The sequence below is a fragment of the Crinia signifera genome, chromosome 3 (genome assembly GCF_055691185.1).
Source record: "Crinia signifera chromosome 3, ASM5569118v1, whole genome shotgun sequence".
NCBI lineage: Eukaryota > Metazoa > Chordata > Amphibia > Anura > Myobatrachidae > Crinia > Crinia signifera.
The window spans coordinates 238,765,784-238,779,066 of NC_139219.1; the positions used below are offsets into that span (position 1 = coordinate 238,765,784).

Consider the following 13,283-nt stretch of genomic DNA (forward strand, 5'->3'; position numbering starts at 1 on the left):
GTCAGGAAGGTCGTATGGGTGATCTGATTATGTGTATTGTGTCAGATTCCTCTATTATGTTACGACTTATATTAGAAGCAATTTCAATTTTATTGGTTGCTTCACATACTGTACATACGTTGTCGGGCAGTGGATACAATGTATAGGTTGTATTTTTTGCAGGGTTTTAATTGAAGTACAAAGGAATAGGAAACTTGTTCATTTATAATTTGACGGGTTTTATAGCAATTTATTCAATTCTTATTGCATTAACCCCAATGGTGTGTGGACACGTTTGGTTTCTCGAGCAGTTGTTATATATATGCAGTCTTATTTCTTACTTTACTGCCTCCATATATTAGTTTTGGGTGCAGGTAAGTTTCGCTGGCCCCACAGTAGGGGTTACTGCAAATAGATGCTGTGTGTTTATTTCATGCCCTGTCACTCGGACTATTGACAGTCAAAATATAGACCTTCGCTCAGCTGTACCATTACTTTAGTATATAGCGGTAATCGCAGTACTGTATGTTATGTGCCAATAATTCGCTCGGCTTCAGAGTGAGTAGGTTACTGCATATATTGTATTGCACTCAGTTTGTGAATCTGTCCAATGTCTCACGGACTTAGGTGGTGCTGGCCAGATATTTTTACTGGTTATCGGTGCTAATCTCCGCTAAGCGGTGCCACTTTTAAAATATTAATTATATTGTGGTGGGCACAGTCAGTAATATGCCCGCAGTCTGCTTGATTTCAGACTAGAGCTGCATATAGTATTTATGATCTCGTGCTCCGTCTTTCAGGCCACTCACCGTGACTGACAGGCTCAGATAACATTAGCCGGCTATATTGACACCAAACTCCGCTTTACGGCATCGTTACTCTGGTATCAGTTGTAGCGGTAATCTATTTCTATTTAGAGACTGCTCGATCTGACCAACACATATAGTAAATTAATACATTAACGCACCAGCCTTCCATTCTTCCAATGATCTCTAAAGATCAACCTTTTTACTACAGGATATACTACTCTTACATATTACTATTCACATTTGTATACCCTTGGACACGCCAATCTCCACTGTGAGTCACATGTTCTATGTAGATTTTGTTGTAGCTGACCACTAGGCTTGAGACTTTAGCCTTTTCTTTTTCAGTCCAGATGGTGGGGGTGATATAAAGGGTGACATTTAATAGGATGAGAGATTCAGAAAGTGAGAGATTTGATAAGAAATCTCCAGTTTTTTTAAAGCGGCAAACATTACACTGCAAAACCAGTTTGATTTTGAAGTGTAAATGATTGCTGCTTTAAAAAACCCCCTGGAGATTTCTTACCAAATCTCTCACTTTCTGAATCTCTCATCCTATTAAATTTCACCCAAAGTGTCAACCAATCAGATCCTAACTGTCAAGCACAGCCTGAAAGTGAGAGTTAGAAGCTTTTGGGCTGGTACTTTATATCTCTCTGCAAGGTTTGATACATCTCCCCCAGTGTTTTTAATTCATTCTGCAGAATGAATAAAGTGGGATGATGATAGTCATCTCTTTTTGCTCCTTAAAATTAGGTAGCCCTTCCGGCCCTCTGGAAAGGTGGGCAAAGTCCCTGGCATCCTCCCCAGACCCTCAGCGAAAATGGTGGCGATCGTGGTGCTTCGGGGACGAGATGGGTCTAAAATTACGCAAATAGAATAATTTTGTGTCAATTTAGCCTCACCCCTTCTTCGTAGACCCAGTATTTGGGATGGAGATGGGGCTTAATGACATCAGTCTCCGTCCCCCCAAACTGCTTCTCCTGGAGAGGAGCACAAAAATGTAGCTAAGTATGTTTTGGATACAATTTATGCATTCGAAAATAAAGTACTTTTTGTTATATAAAAATGTACCTAATACCTTAAAAAAAATCATCTGGCCCACTGTAAAAACTTATTTCACACACACATATTTTTTTAGGTTCTGTAAAATAATCCAACCATTTTTGAGAATTATGCGGATTTATTTACAGTACCCTCCTGAAATGTTAGATGGAACTTTGGGGATGGGTTCATTGTTATGTATCCACAGTGCCCTGGTAAATATCTAATGCAGAGAAGATACACAAATGTAGATAAAAATAAAGCACCAACCTATTTCCTCTGACTTGTAAATGAGCACACTGCCAATGTTTGAGTTTTACTTATACGTTCTTTAGTAGGATAAAGCAATTAAAGACCATAAGCCTTTTACAGCAAGAATTAATGGATTTAGGTACATTGATTAGACTTCATTTTTCACTTGAGACTTCACTCTTTCCCTGATCAGCAGATCTCTCTTTCTGACAAATTTCACAAACTGCTTTGGTTTGAAGAAGATACTTTTAAACTCTTAAAAGCTAATTTGTAAACTGGCAGATTAGTTATTCTCTAAACAGTGCAATCAAAAGTATCATCTACAAAATATGTATTTCATGTACTTGTGCAATGCTTTCCGGAGGCTTTATCTACAGTCCCTCACTGATATAATACCGAACTATTTTGTGTTAAAATGTGCAATTAGTATTTCTAGTTTTTTAAATTCATTTAATCAGATTAAGAGCAATATCCAACCATTTTCATCACCGTTTCTGTATTTAACCCTTTCGCAAACATGGACATAAATAATACTGTGTAATCTGTCCCAATCCTGAGCTGTCAGTGGAAAATGGCCATGCAGCATCTGCACATGCATTTACCTAATTAATTTAATGATTACATTACAAAAGAAATGGCTGATCATTACTACACATAACTAGTAAAAAAAAGGATGAATAATGTTAACCTACAATAAGCAGTTTTCACACCTTGGACAATAGTGCCACAGTTGCCTATTTACTGTTGACACTGCAATAAAGTGATTACTGAAGAAATCCATTATTGCATTTGCTATCTTTTTTGTTGTCCTGGATCGTTGTGGTCATCAGATCTCCCTTGCAAAGTGGAGACAATCATTTAACCGATTTCGACCAATGTCAGATTTCCTATATAATGCCTCACACTACACTCACCTACAGTATTAAGCAGATGTAATGAGCTTTGGACAACTGCTTTTGTCTAAAAATGTACTAAAATATGGAGAAAAAAAAATTAAAACCACCATAGGGACCTCATTATTCATGTTGCCATTCTCACCTTATATAACCTAATAAATTAAATCCTCACCTTAATGCCTAGAGAGTGATAAAGTGGATAGAGATAATGTACCCACCAATCAGATCCTAACTGCCATGTTAAATTGTATACAATTTATCTTTATTCACAGTTAAAGGGTGTAAATATGCTGCATCAGAGACTTCTAATATATGTAATGTCCCAGGGATATTTCATAACAGAAGGGTATCATGGACATCTCATGTAGATAACATCACAAAGAGCTATCAGGGACATTTATTTTAATATTCCTTCCACACTGGCCTATTTTCCTGGGTTGGCTCAGGGAATGTCCGGGACTAGGCTGGTGTGAAAGAGTACTGGGCCGAAATCCCAGGATTGAGGTCTAGCTAGCAAGGTTGCAATGACTCAGCTTCCCGTCTTCTACTCACCAGGTGACTACTGGGGAAGAAGCTGGCTGGTCCTGGAGATGAAGTGGGTGGGTCCTGAAGATGAAGCTTGTATCTGGCACTTTGGGGGGGATCATGCATGTGGCACTATGGGGGGCATTATGCGTGTGGCTCTATGGGGGCATTAGGCTGGTGGCACTACAGGGGGCATTATGCATGTAGCACTATGGGGGGCATTATTCATGTGGCACTATGGGGGCATTGTGCATGTGGCCCTATGGGGGCATTATGCGTGTGTCACTATGGGGGGCATTCTGTGTATAAATGGCACTACTGGGGGCCCAGCAGCAGCAGGGCATTTCCTTTATCTACCTGTAGGGAGTAGATTAACCCTAAATTTGCTGTTTCCATAAGATTAGATAAATTGTGAAATGTTGTTATATTTTTTTATATTTATTTTTATTATCCCTTCCAGTCTACAAGGTTTCTAAATGCGACTGGGGAATATTTGGTAGGGGATTACCCCTCTGCCTGAATAACCTAACCACAAAGTGTGATTTATAATTCAATCTTTCCCCCTTTGACACATTTGTGCCTTGTCACACAGCACTAAGGTTACACCTCTCTGTCCAATTCTGCCTGCAGTTAACCAACTATTAATATGGTGACAATACCCAGGTTATTACCACCATACCTCACTGGACTGCCCAAACCCTCTCCGAACTTGGAAGCCAAGCAGTGAAGGGCCAGGGCAGTACCCAGGTGGGAGACCCCTGGAGAAGACCTGGTGTGGTAATATAACCACAAGGGTAACACTTGCCCCAAGGATCATGAGTGTGGGAGACACTGACTGCTAGAGCAACCATCTATTATAATAATAATAATAATAATAATAATAATAATAATAATGATATTTATATAGCACTTTTCTCCCAATAGGACTCAAAGTGCTTCACACATTGTCTTTACAGCTCGAAATACAAAACAAGCTTAACAGTAGATGTCAGTGAAATGCTTGAGTAAATAAGTATGTCTTTAGTCTATTTTTAAAGGATTCTATAGTGGGCGCTTCTCGCACTGTGCGAGGAAGAGAGTTCCACAGAGTTGGAGCAGCAAAGTTGAAAGCTCGACCCCCAGATGAATTCAGGGAGATTCTGGGTACTGTTAGTAGTCCTTCTTCAGTGGATCGTAGTAATCGAGTAGGACAGTAAGGGATCAGCAGCTGTTGCAGGTACCTTGGGCCCTGGTCATGTAGGGCCTTGAAAGTGAGTAAGCCAATCTTGAAAACGATTCGCCATTTTACAGGTAGCCAGTGAAGGGCGTAGAGAATGGGAGTTATGTGGCAGTAAGGTGTATAACTCTGTAGGCTGGTGAAAATGTCCCTGCATTGATACTGAACGATGGGCGCACCACCAACCTTTAAACTACCAGAATCATCAAGTCAGTAGTATGCTATGTTGGTTATATAACTAATCTTATAGAGATAGGTGAGGACCCGCACAGACTAAATTTCTTTAAGGTGTATAACTCTGTAGGCTGGTGAAAATGTCCCTGCATGCAGTTAGAAGGAATTTCAATACTGTCGACTTGTATACAACTCTGCTCCAAAAAAAGTATCAGTCATTGATACTGAACGATGGGCGCACCACCAACCTTTAAACTACCAGAATCATCAAGTCAGTAGTATGCTATGTTGGTTATTATAGAGTCCAATTAAATCTACCTTGGAGTAATTTATCCCCCTAGCAATTTTATTTGTGTGTCATATAAACCTCCAATTACATTAGAGGATATCACACAGGGGATTTTAATAATTTTTACTGCCTATGGTCATTGGTCAATATACCAATGACAATACTGTGCTAAAATGTAAAATTAATGTGTGATTAATAGATGATTGACAACAAGATAGATCAATGTATTTATCACTCAACATTTATAAACAAATTATTTATTTTTCATAACTTGTGCATCTGTCTTAAAAAGTCTAGAATAAAAGCTATGTTTTAAATTATTCCATAATTCAATTATAAAGAGTGCGCCCAAAAAGTGTTTTCTTTCTTTATTTTTGCCTCTCAGCAAACAAAAAAAGTATCAGTCATTGATACTGAACGATGGGCGTACCACCAACCTTTAAACTACCAGAATCATCAAGTCAGTAGTATGCTATGTTGGTTATATAACTAATCTTATAGAGATAGGTGAGGACCCGCACAGGCTAAATTTCTTTAAGGTGTATAACTCTGTAGGCTGGTGAAAATGTCCCTGCATGCAGTTAGAAGGAATTTCAATACTGTCGACTTGTATACAACTCTGCTCCAGCCTCTTTATTTGTATCAATAGATCCTTGTCTCGCAGAATAAGTACCTGCTGTAAGTCGATTGCCTTATAAAAAAAATAAAATGACAACTTCTCATCTTTATTTCACTATTAAGCAACTTACATATGATAAAGTATTTGCTTGGCTTTAGTAAGTAATGTACTGTATCTGTAAGCTTTCTTCCATGAAATCATATCAATGCCAAAAGTCAGGGGTGAGAAAGGTCAGTACATACTGTTCTTCATTGTACAAACTGCCTTTGGGACGTTTAGATAAAGGGATTAGTTTGAAGTTTAAATGAGATTCATCTGTCATTGATTGATTGCTGTGGATTCGGACATTCTAAAAAAAAATGCAGGCCTAAAGGAATGTGACTTACAATACATTGATTGTTTAAAAGTGGGTTTTGTACATAAATTAACCCATTCGCTTTTGTGTGTATTCTGGACGCAATTGCCATTTCACAAAACATGATTTTATACTGAATTTATATAATCTACTGACTGCTTTCCATCTGAAGCCCATATACAGTAGTTGATTAATTAAATGTAACCAATTTTGTGTCAACATTTACTAATCAGTATGAAATTCTTTGTTTCCCACTTTATTCCATTCTGTTTAGATCTTACAAGTTTACAATTTTTTAGCTGTGACATTTTGGCGGGTATAGATAAGTGCATTGTTAGGGATGCGGTCTATAATCGATTGTGAGGACAGTGATACTGACAGGAGGGTGTGGGTACTAATTACCCAGGCCTGGGCTTGTTGGAGGTGCCCTCCTTCCCCTCCAAATCTCCTTTTTGACTCTCTTTAGCCCAGCACACATTACAGAGGTGTTAACAATCTCAGAAATTGCACTTTAACCTCCTGAATCTGGAGGCTCAATTTTTTTTTAAAAGGGTGTCAGCATACAGTATCTTCATTTTTAGACAATGCCCCTAGCTATACCAGGCCCTGTCCATGTTGTCTACAGACCTGTGTGTAGTACTTACGTTGTGTCAGTAGCAGCTGTTTTTGGATTATAGTTTGGAATTATTCCAAACAATAAGTGACAATAGAAAACAAAACAAAATGTGCCAAGGTGTTGCAGTAACCTTGCTGCCTCTCCACAGGTAAAGACCATAGGAAATCCTCCAGTAAATAGAGCATACAGCAAAAAACAAAGGAGAATGGCGCTGAATTCAGCTTTTTACATTTTTTCTAAAATTTCAACCTCAGTAGATAGTTGTGGTAGGGTAATCCAACACATTATTGAATATACAAAAATGTGTGAGGAAACCAATGGGGATATGAGATAGATGTATCAAGGAACCACTATAAATGAAGGGCATACCCCACTCACAAGGAATGTTTCTATAAAGGTTTCTTTGCATGTCACTTTAGGGTTACCACATGAAGAATAGCACAGCATCAAATACCAAGGGCTAGGCTCCCCTCCTGATATGTGTACCGTACTCACACATTCATTATATGCAGTACTCTCATAAAGATATCTTTACCAGGGCCCCTCTAGTGCAGTTGTTCCCTTGGCAGGGTGTTCCAGCACATAGGAAATAATGAAAATACAAAACAGTGGGCCTTATTCTGGTTTACTCCTTCTGGCAAATTCCTTCTTAGATGGACATAACCAGTAACTATGTGCACTGCAGGTGGGGTAGATGTTACTTGTGCAGAGAGAGTTATATTTGAGTGGGGTTTTACTTCAAAGTGAGATCTATATTGCAGTGTAAAAATAAAGCAGTCAGTATTTTCCCTGCACAGAAACAAGATAACTCACTCAAATCTAATTTGTACACCCCGGAACAATCATTCAATTGTGAGTAATTGCGAATGTATTTGCAGCTAATTGCAAGCCAGCAAAATTTCCACAGGCTTATCGCAGGCTTGATTTTTGTGGATATCTTAGTGCAAAATCCTGACGCCGGAATCCCGACTGCCGAAATCCCGACACGTTCTCCCTCTGTGGGTGTCCACGACACCCATAGAGGGAGAATAAATTAGTGTGCTGAGCGTAGCGAGCCTGCAAGGGGGGAGGGGGGGCGATCCACGCCCCCCCCCCCCCCCCCCCGTCGGGATTTCAGTGGTTGGGATTCCGGCATCGGGATTTTGAACGCCGGGATTCCGACCGCCGGATTTCGTATGTATTCCATCTGTATTTAATCACAATATGGAGCTGTCAATTAAGGGAATACTCAACCCTTATATTCAGGTATACCATAGAAAAAAGAGCAAGTGTGACAGCACACTTGAGATATATAAAAATATTGCAGCCTATTTATCAAAGAGCCATGGGTCTATCATTTTGTATTTATGTAAGTTATCTCCAATGGTTACTCCCCCAGGCATTAACAATCCCCAGGTCTCACCAGTAAATACATCTGCATGGAGGGGTCTATCAAGTGTCTCTGCTCTGTTAATATCTAACCATACGCCACTATGGCTGAAGTATAGTGGCAAGACCATTGTTATTGTGGTATCATTTAGGGCATCCCTCTTGCACCATTGGCTAAACAAAATGTGCTCTATCTTATTATACATTTCCCCCTACAATACTTAGTCACCCAGACACTCATACCAAAGTGTAAGCACTCACAACTATGCTCTGTGTAACCTTTCATTTCACCGTGCATAGTAAACTTGTCTGCCAAATATATCAAGCATAAAACACAAATAAACACAACCTTGTATTAAACTGCCCTAGTTATCTGATAACAACTTGTACTTTTACTCTGATCCCGAGCCACCTGTCCTGATCCATCAGCAGACTACATTGTAGTATTTACTCCAACTTCTCCTACTGTTGTCTAGTGCTGCCAGCTTGGGGACAGTGACCTGTGGCAATCCTGAGGTAAAGTCCATTACTTCCCTGCTGGGGTCCCTCGGGTGCTCATTACATTATGTGCTTCAGGTGATCCAGCATAACACTTGAGGCAAAGTGTGTCCACATCTGTCTGTGGTCACTACACCATAAACAAATATGGCCATTGCTATTAGTAACAGGGCACCTATAATACGCCTGTAGTTTCAAATGTCAGTACTGGTTTCACTTTGATTCAATGACATAAACAAATATTGGCAGTCTATAAAATGTGTAACAATGCATTCTACTGAAATGATGTGGTTTGATGGGTAAAGATTTAGAGATGGCATTAAAGGAAAATGTATGCGTGTGTATAAAGCCATACTATTTACAAATCTCTCCCAAATGTGTTTTATTGTGGAACACACAGACATTAGTGAAACTGTGAAAGTGCCTTAATGTTATTACTAATTGCTGTTAGAGGATGTACTGACTTTGTAAATGCAGGTGCCTAACAAAATGCCAGGGGCTATGCAGTGCATCAGCTTAACATGCTATTAAATGTAGGGTGAACAAGAAGTCAAGGCAGCCTCACAGTAAAATCCTGCTATTTGGCTTTACAGTCCAATGGTTCTGTAAGGTTGTGATGGGATAAGATTCTCTAAGCACTGTTTGTCATGCATTCTTTATTTATTTCATGAACTTTCTTTCATCGTCGATATATTCAATTTACCCTTTTGGTTTTGGATAGGAATTGCACATCCTTTTATTTTAGTTGATACTGGTTTCAAGAATGTAGCCTAGGTAGTGAGCATATCCTGTGATTACAGATGATGGTAACATGCAGATTCAGGCCTGATCATAGCTGAGCGAATTAGCAGCGGCCAGCAACAAGGTAGTGAAACCCACCTTGCGAATTGATGCATGTGCTGTGTAAATGGATGGGTACAGCTAGCGAAGAATCTGCAGATGAGCAAAAATGTCCAAATCCTGTCGCAAGCCGTTCAGAATTGAATGACTTTTACACTGGGTACCAGTCATCTTCGGTTAGGATCTGCCAGGGAGTTAGTCAGCGGCTCCGATGAATACAGACATATCCAGCCTGGAGCTAATGTCACACACACTCCCCTAAAACACTTGGGCAAGCCTGCATTTTCCCTGACACTCCCATCTTTATCCTGGAACACATGCCTTTTCCCTGACACTCCCATCTTTATCCTGGAACACCTGTGTTTTCCCTGACACTCCCATCTTTATCCTGGCACACCTGTGTTTTCCCTGACACTCCCATCTTTATCCTGGCACACCTGTGTTTTCCCTGACACTCACATCTTTATCCTGGCACACCTGTGTTTTCCCTGACACTTACATCTTTATTCTCGCACACCTGCATTTTCCCTGACACTCACATCTTTATCCTGGCACACCTGCTTTTTTCCCTGACACTCCCATCTTTATCCTGGCACACCTGTGTTTTCCCTGACACTCCCATCTTTTTTCTGGCACATCTGGATTTTCCTTGACACTCCCATCTTTATTCTCGCACAATTGCATTTTCCCTGACACTCCCATCTTTATCCTGGCACAGCTGTGTTTTCCCTGACACTCACATCTTTATTCTGGCATGCCTGTGCTTTCCCTGACACTCCCATCCTTATCCTGGCACACCTGCATTTTACCTGATACTCCCATCTTTATCTTGGCACACCTGTGTTTTCCCTGACACTCACATCTTTATCCTGGCACACCTGCATTTTCCCTAACACTCCCATCTTTATCCTGGCACACCTGCATTTTCCCTGACACTCCCAACTTTATCCTGGCACACCTGCATTTTCACTGACACTCCCAACTTTATCCTGACACACCTGCATTTTCACTGACACTCTCATCTTTATTCTGGCACGTCTATGTTTTTCTTAGCATTCCCACTAAACGGCTGGTTACCAGCCCCAGATGCCTACTTCCTGTCAATCACCTTGCAAATGGCGTGCAATGGGAAAAAATAGCAGGATCCCTTCGCTAGCAGGCGGTGCAAACACGCCCCATTCGCATGCGCAGTTCATCAAAAATGGTCCACTGTGGGAATTCACTCACTCAGCAGTAGTCAAGTAGGAATCAGGCCCATAGCTTACTATTATATGTATATGACTACAAGAAATCCATGAGGTTTATTAATACTCATTTATGTTTATTTTACATTAAATCATTTTACTGTTTATCAGCCTGGAATCTTGCTAATATTGTACATATACTTTTCTCTCTCCTATACCCTCATTAGGGTCCAGAGCATATACAATAATACCAATTCTTAATAATTATTAATTCTTACAGAATGACAGAACTACATAACAGTAATGGCTGTGCCAGTGAGTTTGCATGCCTGAACGTAGCTACACTTTAATTGCTCCATTGAATGCCATCTAGTGGCCACCAGTGAGCAACACTTGAATCCCCCCCCCCCCCCCCCTAGAGATGAGGCTTATCATAAGGTATTATTATTGCAGTATGTCTCTGTGAAAACTTAATTTTATCTATTGTTGTTTTTTTCTAATCATTTATTGTATTTATTTCATGAGCTCTGTTTGATCATAAGTATATATTTTTGGGGGTTAATAATTACACAACCTCTTTGTATTAATTAGATAACAAGTATCATAGCTATTCATGCAAGTGAAAGCAACAACAACTTAAACCAGTTCTTTGCTGAATAATTAGCAGACATAAAAACAATGGTGCGAGTGTCCCTTTGGAGGTAAGACAGTTAATTATCTTTGACTATACACTGGAGTGCTGATCCGTGGCTGTGCTACCTCCACATCTCTCTGCAATGTCCCTATATTGCCAATAGATGGCACTCAGGCTTTATGTTTACAGAGGGAACACACTGCAGACATTTTATTGATTGGAACTCAGTGCTTATAATGGTACTTAGAAATGTGATTTTATAATAGCAGGGAATTATAACATATCTAATTATCGCTATCAAATGGGCTTGGTCCATTGAAAACTTAATCAGTACAATTGAAAATACAGGTAATATGGATACTGAATTTTATAGAGGGAATGCTATCAATGTAACATGCTAATGGAATATTGTACACTATCTTTTTTGCTAAATTGTATAACTTCTATTTATACATTGATACTGTGCAATTAACTGTAACAGGAGAGTAGGATTATAGATGTTTTACCTCCTAAGAGCAAAAAATAAGTATGAATTTTGTTCACAGTTTTTTTCTCTCTCTTTCTATATAAATGCAATTAGAGAAAAATATGGGTTTGGGGTTCATCTTCAGGAAGCAAGGTTTTTGTTTAGAACTGGAAACGAAAGCTCTGCACCTGATTTATTTCTTTATATTTTAGTATTGTGTTTGGTTCAGTAACAAGGTTGAATTGAAAACCTGTGCTTTGTGACTGAAACTGTTGTTACTAAGCAGTGTTCAGGAACAGGAGATTGGAGGCTTCAGTGTGTTTCTGAATTAAATATTAAGGGCGGGATGTATTAAAATACATCGCCGCCCCCCCCGCCGCGATGCTGCCGCATATGTACTAACATATGCGGCTGGCATCGCGGTGTGGTGACGGAGGCCCCCCGCGATACCTGTACACTGGTGTGCGGGGGTCTCTGTCACCTCCCTGCCGCCACGCTCTCCCCTCACGCCAGGGACAGTTAAGCAGGCTGTCCCCGGCGCTTCCTCCTCCCCCCTGCAGCCGGAAGGATGTCCGGCTGCTTCACTAGGGGGAGGCAGGGCTTACCTTCCGGGGTCCAGGAGGACCCTTCAGGAAGGTAAGCCAGAGGGGGGGGGTCGGCGAATCGGCAGGTTTGCGTCGGCGAAAAGAAGCCCATAGGCTTCTATAGGGTATCGCCACCCAAAGGTGGCGATACCCTTCAGTGCGGTATCATTTTTGATACATTGGAAAATGCGGTAAAACCGGGGTTTTACCGCATTTTCCATTTAAAACATCTCGCCATTAAATCATTATATTAAATTTGACTTATACATCTTTGACAAATGTTTTCATACCCCTGTTGCCAGGCAGAGGATGGTTGGAAGAGATGACAGGGTGCCTGACTTGAAGAAGGAATAATGAGGGAGAATGTGGGGGTATGCAGGGGGTGTAGCTAGAACTTTGGGGCAACATAGCAAATGTTGAAGGGCCCCCACCCTTACTGGGCACCAGAGACAGATTTAGAATTCATGGGGCCCAAGGCCAGATATTTTTGCTGCTGATTGCAGAGGTCGCATCGATAGGTACCTTGGCGCATGCACCGATAAATGCTCAGCTGCGTGAACATCGGCATTGGATGCAAATCTGAATTGTGTTCTAGGTCTATTGGAAGTAAGCTTACTACCTGTGTCACATTTAAAGTAAACTGACTGCCCACATACAGTGGGTGAAACTATTTTGTGTGTCCAAATATTTTTTCATCCTTTCAAAGAACATCAAAGGGTCTTTGGGAGTGTGACCAGGTCCATGTGATGACATGTCACACAATGCTCCTCTGGCAACATTTTGGATGACCAGGATATGTTTATGGGGCACCTTGGGACTTGCTGGGCCCTAGGCAGGCATCTAGGTTGCCTTGTGAAATATTTGCCTCTGCTGGGCACATTCCTGTTGCAAGTGAACAGCAGAGAAAAACACTGGTTAATATGGGATGCGGCCGGCAT

The 13,283-nt window shown here is 40.6% G+C and overlaps 1 pseudogene; it reads left to right on the forward strand.

The window, feature by feature from the left end:
- Positions 1-4,167: 4,167 nt before the first annotated feature.
- Positions 4,168-4,286, forward strand: LOC146066201 (5S ribosomal RNA; annotated as a pseudogene).
- Positions 4,287-13,283: the final 8,997 nt, after the last annotated feature.